At 44.8% G+C, this 8,886-nt stretch overlaps 1 protein-coding gene across 1 annotated transcript in view; it reads right to left on the reverse strand.

The window, feature by feature from the left end:
- TLN2 (talin 2) overlaps positions 1-8,886 on the reverse strand; it is a 155,914-nt gene that overhangs the window by 146,597 nt on the left and 431 nt on the right. The window contains exon 2 of the mRNA XM_017816942.1: positions 4,814-4,929. The gene's annotated coding sequence lies outside the window, so the exon portion shown is untranslated. The remainder of the gene's footprint in view (positions 1-4,813; positions 4,930-8,886) is intronic.

Raw genomic sequence — 8,886 nt, forward strand, 5'->3', positions numbered from 1 at the left:
CAATATGCCATTCCTTTGTCAGCAAATCCTGCTGGAAGACTCATAGAAAACAGCTGAAGATTTGAAGAAATGAGTATTAGAACAGCTTATGGACCGTGGGAGGTTTGCTGTGCTGCTGGTTGGATGCACAGATGTTTCTAACAAGTCTCAGCTTCCAGTAAATGCTGCATTGTTTCAGTGATGAACTGGGAACTCCTCTGAATAGCTACAGGAAAGATGGATCTGAGTAGACTCCACATATTCTCAACAGTAAATTACTTCTTTGATAGAAACAATGTTTTATGGGGAAACTCTGCAAGTGTACACTCCTGTGGTTCTATCTGCAAACTCCACCCTGCAATCCTTTTATTTTTCTATTCCAGTTAAAGCAGCCCCTCCATCACCACAGGAAAGTCTTCCACTGTATCATCCACAGGCAAACTGATGCAGCAACACTGGAGCCCAAAGTGCTGCAGGACGTCATTGATTATATAATTTTATAAAAATAAGATCTTTAAATAGTAGCACCTTTACAACACCTTGTAACGAGATGGGGAGTGAGCATTAAATTCATATTCCCACACTGAGTTCTGCTAGTTACCTTGTGGCAAAGTGCCTAAAGGAGTCATCAGATTTAACCCATTATGTGTTTTTTCCACTAACACAACTGTTCAAAATTTGCTGATCTTTTCTGTGATAACAGCTGGCTGTCAGTAGTATGCTAGCTACCAGATATTTTCAAATAAATACACAAGGTGAAGCTGATGTTTTAACAGTGAAGCACAAAAGTAATTGTTTTTCAAAAGAAACTCGTTCTACAGGGACTGTTTGGAAAACTGATACTTGGAAAATGTTTCCACTGCTGGGTGATTTTGTTGGTGAAAATTAAACTTCACCTATAAAAACCTCTGAAAGCTGTACATAATTTTCTAACCTTTAAAATATTTTTTAAAAAAAAAATCTTCCAAAAGAAGAGTTTCAGGAGAAGAGAAGAAAGCAACATCTTCCCTTTAGCCTGTAAGAACAACTGATTGACATCAGGGAAGATGGAAATTTATTAGATGAATTCCAAGAAAAGCCTTTTCATAGTTAGTGCATGAGAGTGGAAAATTAGTCTCATGATTTAGTAAGCACAACCAACAATGCACTTCTCCCCCTTGGAGGATCTGTGGCCATTAAAACAAAGTATTGAAATAAACTGAACTTAGAAGCAGCTCCTCAGTGGCTGTATCCAAGTGATAAACCAACATTTAAAAAAGTAGTGAGGCATATTCAATCACAGAGCTCTCACTGAACGATTCCTTAATGAGAGAGAAAAAGGGTGTTGTTAAAAAATAAAACAAATTTTCTAAAGTTCTTTCTTAATTCCTATTTGTTGTGTATGTCCTACATTAGTGCAGTAGTATATGTGTATAATTTATAAACAACATACATAGTTTGGGAGTGTGTGCTCACAAAGCTTTTACTGACAAGGGTGTGAGATAGGAAAAATCTTCAGAAATCACTGCCTTAAATGAAAACCTGACAGGCTGGCAACACTATTCCAGAGAAATTAATGCAATGGCTGATTGTATGAAGATCCACACGGAACACAGTGTTTTGGTTTTAGTTTTCAACAAAAAATAACAGGGGGTTTTTTTGCCCTCACAGGCAGATGGCATTTGTAACGCTTCAAACTGCAATTCATGTTTGAAAAGGAATGATAATGGCATTAGGCAGGAACACACTGTTCCTGCACAGATATTCACAGTCATTACCCAGTCACTCACAGCCTGGCCTTACAGTGGCCTGCTTGGATCCCCAGGGCACCTCTACCCTTCTAACTCATGGCACAGTCCCTTTATCTGCGTTAACCAAACTCCAGCAACTGCTGTATAAGCAGTTTACCTTAACCACACACTTGTACCACAATCAAGGTATTTTTCTGCCTCCTGTCTTTGCCACCAAAACCCTGCCATTCCCTTGGGAGTGCTCTTATAAAGTCAGCTGAAGTTCTGACACGAAAACTTTTAGAACACATTCTCTGCCCAGGCCCCTCCCAATATTTGAATGCTTTGTCTTGTGGGATTTCTTACAGAAAAGCAAGTGCCTTGTGAAACTTAAATCCCATTGTTTCTTATTTACTATTTCTTGCTTTTTCTGTTAGGCAGAATGGATTAAAATCTGGTTGGCACCTGGACCACCACAGCAATTAATACAAACAGGCTGCTGAAAGCCTTTGCTTTTGGGAAGTATGCAAGAAGTAAAGAACTAGAACTTTAAGAGCACTTTTCAAAGAGAAGTCACCTGAGAACAAGTAACACTTCCTTAAATCTTCTCATAGAGCAATTTCAACCATTAAATATTTGCACTAGAGCTCAGGCTTCCATCAGCTGTTGGGATGGATGGGCCTTGCTGCAAACCAGGCAGCAGCAAAGCAGTTGTTAGGACAGCAAAAGTGATACTCTCTCCTTCCCCCCTCAAAAATACTACCAAGAAATTTGCACACTTGGGCTTTCTAAATGTACTTGCAACTAGGTGGTCACCTACTGACCACAACTGGTCTCTTCCTCAAGCTCATCAAGTTTCCAGTTATTATTTCCCATGGTACTGGAAGGGTTTGTGTTGGTGTTGGATGGTTTGCTGTGACTGCTATAAGGGGGTTTTTCAAGACTGGACCGTTTTCTTCCAGGAACAGCCCCACAGCAGTGGGACAGCTCCCTATAACAGTTAAGGATCTGTTGTTCTGGTGGCCATTCTGAGCAAAACAACAGGTAGGGTACAAAAGGAGAGGGGCAAAGTTTTAAGTGTTTTAGGTCCTCCAACCACCCACAGCCATGGATGTAGGTAGCACCACTAACAGACTGTCTTCCTGCTCCACGAAAGGTTTGGCTTTTTCAGCCTGGCCTTTGCTTTCTTGGCTCTCCAAGGACAGAGAGAGAACCAAATTCCCCTCACTCATACAGCACCTGTGAACCCTTTGAACTGACCCCTTACACATCCATATCCTCCACACACAGAGGCCTCAGACAAGACTCGTCAGATCCACTGGAACCCCCCTTGGCTCCATGTCTGGATTTGTTCGGTGTTTAATCCAGTCTGGTCTGTCCAACCTCACCAAGCAAATTAACTATCCCTTCTTCAGAGGTTTCAGTCTTCTGTACATTCAGTAACATCTCTCAGAGTGCAGTGAACAGCCTAATCCAGCACCAACCAGGCTGACCCAGACCTCACTCACAACTGCAAACGCAGCCACAGAATTTTCTGTAAATTAAAAAACCCAAGTATTTTTCAGGTTTGGTACACACTACAGGATCTTGGGTTCTTGCTTGGGGTCTGTACATCCTCAGCTGTTGCACAAAACATTTCCAAGGAGTACTTTAAACATCACAACAGACTGACCTCAGTTCCCACAGCCTTTGCTTTTTTAAACTGAAGCTGGACATTTACCTGTTCCTCCCTGTAACAGGGCCTTGAGTGATACCCCAACCCAGGAGATGTGCCACTGGTTCCTCCTGCTTGCCTCTGATTCCAGCTGTGCAGTAGTGGCTCCCACTTGATCCTTTCCCCAGAGAGTTCAGACAATCCCTTGTCAACAGATGTTTCTTTATACCACAACAAAAATTCATCTAAGAAAATCTTTCAGTCAAAAATGGGAGAGAACTACAAGAATTACAAAAAACAAGAAATAACAGGAGTTACAGAACTTGCAAGCTACAGGAATTCAGTTTGGGCTTCCTGATTTCATTTATAGGCTCACTGCTAAATTTTGATTCTGTCCTGGTATCTAAACATTTTTATCATGTCTAAGGATTACGTCCCTCAGTCACCATCACATTGCTGACACAATCCCTCCCTCTAGGTTACCACAGGTCTTGTCTTCAACAGGCACCATCACTTCTGTCAGACACTGCTGACCTGCCTTCCCTGCTTCCATTTTTTTCTGCCAAGTCCCACCTCACAGTTTGTTAAACAGCACTTGGCACATTTTAATTGAAAAAAGGTAAAAGGTACTTGCCATAAATTACTTTAAGACCAATTAATGTTTCCAGATGCACAAATTCAAGCCAGCAAGTTTTGGAACTGTTTTATGCTTATATTTATGGCATCTAAACACAAACTTTAAATCTCACATTCCAGAAAAATCAGTACTTTCCCACTAGTACATAGCACCACTAAAACCAAACTATAGTACAAGCTGGACTTGAGGTAGCTGAGACAAAGGGTTATTTGCCACATTACATATACCAACTCCCAAGAAAGGTAGAGAGAGATCATTACAAGAAAACAAACAAGAATATGTAATAAGAAAGGCATCACAAAACTCTGAAGACCTGAAGACAATACCACTGCTAAAGAGGTTCTCACACCACACCAAATACTTCAGCAAAGCACTAAACACTTTGATACACTAGAGCAACAAATCTCTACCACAGCTGACAAATGTAAATTGTTATTCAACTCGAAGAAGTCATCAGTCCATGTAGTACCATTGATTCTTTATCACCTCAATTGTTATTTGCTGTGATTTAGAAGACTGAGAGCCTCCTGCTTACTCCTGGGTTATATGTCACTTTTTCATGGAAATAAGAAATCTCAGCCTTACCAAAGTTGCCAGAAAGACACAAGGTTCATTTCCAATTCACTTCAGCTCACACTTTCTCCCTGCTGCCCAAACACAGAAAGATGAGCTACCTACTGAGAATGAAAGGAAGGCAGCTTCAAGTGCCAGCCCGACCCAGCTTGGCAGAAATTCAACTGGTTGCTGCCAAGTCAAGGGACTGCAAGTCAGTCAGCACTGCAATACTGTAAAGATATTTTAAGACAAGACTTACTGTTGTGTAGTCACCCTCACCTTGTGGAGTCAGTCAGTGCATTTTCCAGCCTTTTGGAGACGCTTGAGAGTAAAAAGGCGCCGGAGCTTTGAGAATCGAGGGGGTGGATCTCTGGGGATGAAATCCCAGCTTGCAACTGGAAGTGGAAAATATCAAAATGTTATCACAATTGCCTCAAGTATGCAGGCTAATTCAAACTCAACTCCAAGATAAGCACATGTGCACACAGCACAGCCAGGGAAATGGTTCTCTGACGCTGCTGTGAAATGGGTTTTCAGCAGCATTAGCAGGGACAGAAACCTTGAAAATTCATTGTGCACACTCACAGGTCTGGTGTCAGAACTACCCACAGGCTCCTCACCACCTTCTCATCCCCAAGCCCATCGGTCTCACTCCAAAGGCACGACTTCCCTGTGCCCAGAGACAAAAGGCCCCGATTCTCCAAACTCTGATCAGACACAGGGTTCCACAGCACCCTGTGGGTCAGCCTGACACATCTAAGGAGCTTGGGCTATTTTCAAGGCATTCTGCTTGAAAAAGGAATGGATTGTTTAATCACAATAAAAATAAAGCACACAAGAGCTTAAGGCACGACATGATGTCCATAATCATAATCTCATCCACGGAGTTGCAAAAGCCTAGATTATTCTGCTTAATATAGCCTCTGGAACTTGGAAGACAAACTGCTCTGAAAAAAAACCTCTGCTTTATCATTTGTACCTCCCTTGTCCCCAAAAATTCTTCAGTTCAATTTAATTTATATTCTTAGAATCATATGTGCTCAAAAGCAGAAGCCCAGAGGTAAAAATCTGCATTTTCCTTCAGGTACCAACAGACAGGACAATCTGAAACTGCAAATTTCCAGCTCCATCCCAGTAACATTTGTCCCAACTCACACTACGATCCAAATGCAAACAAATGAAATGCAATAATCCCTTATTAAGACATCCTCCCCCCATTTGCAACAACACCCAACCATTCTGCTTGCTGTTCTCAATTTGCATCAGCATTCTATTGTCTGCAGAAACATGCATAAGCAGACTTGCCAAACCTCTTAAAGATTCAAAGGCTGGGAAAAGAAAAGAATTTCTGAAAGCTGGATACAGTGGTCTGTAAACACATTCACACTTCTTTCCTAATTATGGCCTGGTGCAAAGGCAGCATCTGAGAAAGGCCTCTTAGCAAGAAACTCTGCATATTAAAAAAAAACAAGATGTCCACACATTTGGCAGTTTACCAACTATCTCTGAGGGTCAGATAGGACTGGGAGCTGAGAATTACCTCAAAATGGTATTTTCGGAACTAAAATGCTAAAATTATGGACCGGAGGGATGCTTCAGCTCACATTTCAGGAACATAAACCACCGATATCCCAGTTATCTGACACTGCAGTGCCACAAGAAGGAATGGAGGTGGATGTTTGCACTACTGTCTACATGTGGGGACTAATTAGGCACTGTCATTTTTGCAAGCCACCTAGACTTTGCATTTGCACAAATTTAATAGATATACATTCTATAGGTAAGCATATAGAGTGACACAATCCAAACACTAATGCCTCAGAACACCCCTGCTATGTGGAGTCAAATCTTTGTAGAAACAATACCAAATAAGAGAAGGTTTTCACAGCAGAAATTCTAAATCATCATGAAGACTGTGCAGCTCAAGCTATGCCACAGCCAGACAGCTCTTTGGAGCCTTCTCCTCCCACTCCAAAATAAGACTTGAATCTACTGTAGTGGTGTTTTGTACTATTCAGTTATATTTATAACCATAGATGCATTTCCTAATGTAAGTAGAATTCAGTGATTAGATTAGCTGGCAAATGATGAAAGGAGTCTGAGCAAAACTGTACAACAAACCAAGCTCAGAGTAAAATTACTTAATCCTTTGCAGTTCAAATGCAAGTTCATCTTTCCCAACATCATCTACTCGTAACCAATCTATTCATCACACGAGCACACCATAAACCCTCTCACCCTCTCAGGCACTACTACAGTGCAATGGCAACGTTTCAAATCAACTTAAATTAGGCTGTACTACATTCCATTACATGATATCATGCAACAGATGTTACTCGAAGAACACACAGGACAATTATTCAGGATAAACTGCTGTAATTTGAATGGTGAAATTAATGGGTATCCTATATGAAATTGCTGTAGTCTTCATCTAGTTTTGTGCTGAGATTCAGAACTTGAACATTGCCTGAGTTTGCAGTAGTTAATCCAGACACTTAGACTGGCAACCAGAAACAAGAACTATTCTTATCTTACTTAAGTTCAATAATTTTGTTATCAATAGATAAGCCAGAATTCCAGTTAACCCTTTAGTTCTGCAGTGACCAGTGAGTCAGGTGAAGCATTATGAAGCTCAAATGAAATGCACTTTCAAGAGGCAAAAGACACCCCCACCCCTCCTCAGCTGTTTGGTAACCTTCATTCTCCCTTGAAAATGTCATGTTTTGAAAATTAAAGCAGAAAAGGTAGTTCATCCAACTTAACTCACAGCAAACTTAGCTAACAGCTGTTCTGTTGGAAGAATGGCTGACCATTACCTCAAACAGATACAAAAGCTTTCCATATACCACAATTTGTAAGGTATTTATAACTAACACTGGCAGCTTGCACTCATACTTGCAACACACATATAAATAAGTGTTGTTTTACATAAGCAAGAGCAACCTCAGAAATGCACTCTTTGTTTTTATATCATAAGGACATTGTTCCATAGCTACTGGGCTCTTCTGATGATGCAGAACTCCCCAGCGCCTTTAAGTAATGTACTTCCAAACTCAGGAGTGGCTTTCTGGCTTGAAATTTAATATGGCTCAAACTTGGCTCTAAAATACAGGTCTGCAAAACAAACTTTAAAAAGATTTGGAGGGAAGTGGTCAACTGTTTAATCCAACAAGAGGGTTTTTTTCAATCAATGAACACTCCCACAATCTTTCTGACCAGGCATCGCAGCAGCATTTTAACACACAAGAAGTAAAGCCTAAAAAAAAAACCCTGAAATGGCAGGTCAGCAGAACAAAAGCGCCACACAAGGTGAGCACAAAGCCAGCAGAGGCCCCCGTTCCCACCAGGTGTTCCCACGCAGGGGCACCGCGCCGGGGCCCCACAGACACCCCAGACCAAGGCTGTCCTGCACCCCGGACAGCTGCGGGGGGGGCACGGGGGAAAGAGGGGTCAGGACACGGCACGGACAGACCCTCTGCAAGCACCGGACAGGCGGTGCTTTGCTCAGTCCAGGAGCCCCGGCGGGCCCTGGACCGGTGCAGGCTCCGGAGCTCGGCCGCCCACCCACCCCCGGGTTTGCTGCGCAGGGGCCGCGTCCTGCCCTCCCTCCCTCCCCTCCCTCCGGGGTGACCCCGCGGGACCGCCCCAAGACCCGCTGCCGGCCCGGCGGGGAGATGCGGACACGGGGAGATGGATAATACGGATCCACGCGTATGCAGACGCGTCGCGATCGTCCTTGGGAGGTCGTCGCTTCACAGCGTATTGCGAAAAGGGTTTTTTATGCATCGCGGTCGCCAGCAGAGCCCGACAGCGAACAGCCCCGGCAAACCCACCCCGGCCCGGCCACGCGAAGGGAGCGGCCACCCCGGCACCTCCCTCCATCCATCCCAGCCCTGCACGGCACGGGGGAAACGCCGGGGGACCGCGGGATCCCTCGCATCCCAACCCGGCCCCGCTCGTGGCGAAGGGTCGGTGAGCCGGGGTCGCTCCCCGCACGGCTCCCGCACAGCCCCGGCCGAGCTGCGCTCCCTGGGACCGGCAACTTGTTGGTCGGGCAGAGCTGCCCCGGGCGAGGCTGCGCGGGGGCACCGGGGCTGCAGCTCCCAGAGGCGCGCTGTGCCCGCACCCCGAGCCCCGGACCCCGAGCGCTGCCCGCAGCCTCCGAGCGGTGCCCGAGCCCCGCAGCACCGAGCGCTGCCCGCACCCCGAGCCCCGGAGCCCCGCGGTTCCGAGCGCTGCCCGCACCCTCCGAGAGGTGTCCGCATCCCCCGAGCCCCGCAGCACCCAGCGCTGCCCGCACCCCGAGCCCCGCACCCTCCGAGAGGTGCCCGCATCCCCCGAGCCCCGCAGCA

Source organism: Lepidothrix coronata, unplaced genomic scaffold (genome assembly GCF_001604755.1).
Source record: "Lepidothrix coronata isolate B3197 unplaced genomic scaffold, Lepidothrix_coronata-1.0 Scaffold58, whole genome shotgun sequence".
NCBI lineage: Eukaryota > Metazoa > Chordata > Aves > Passeriformes > Pipridae > Lepidothrix > Lepidothrix coronata.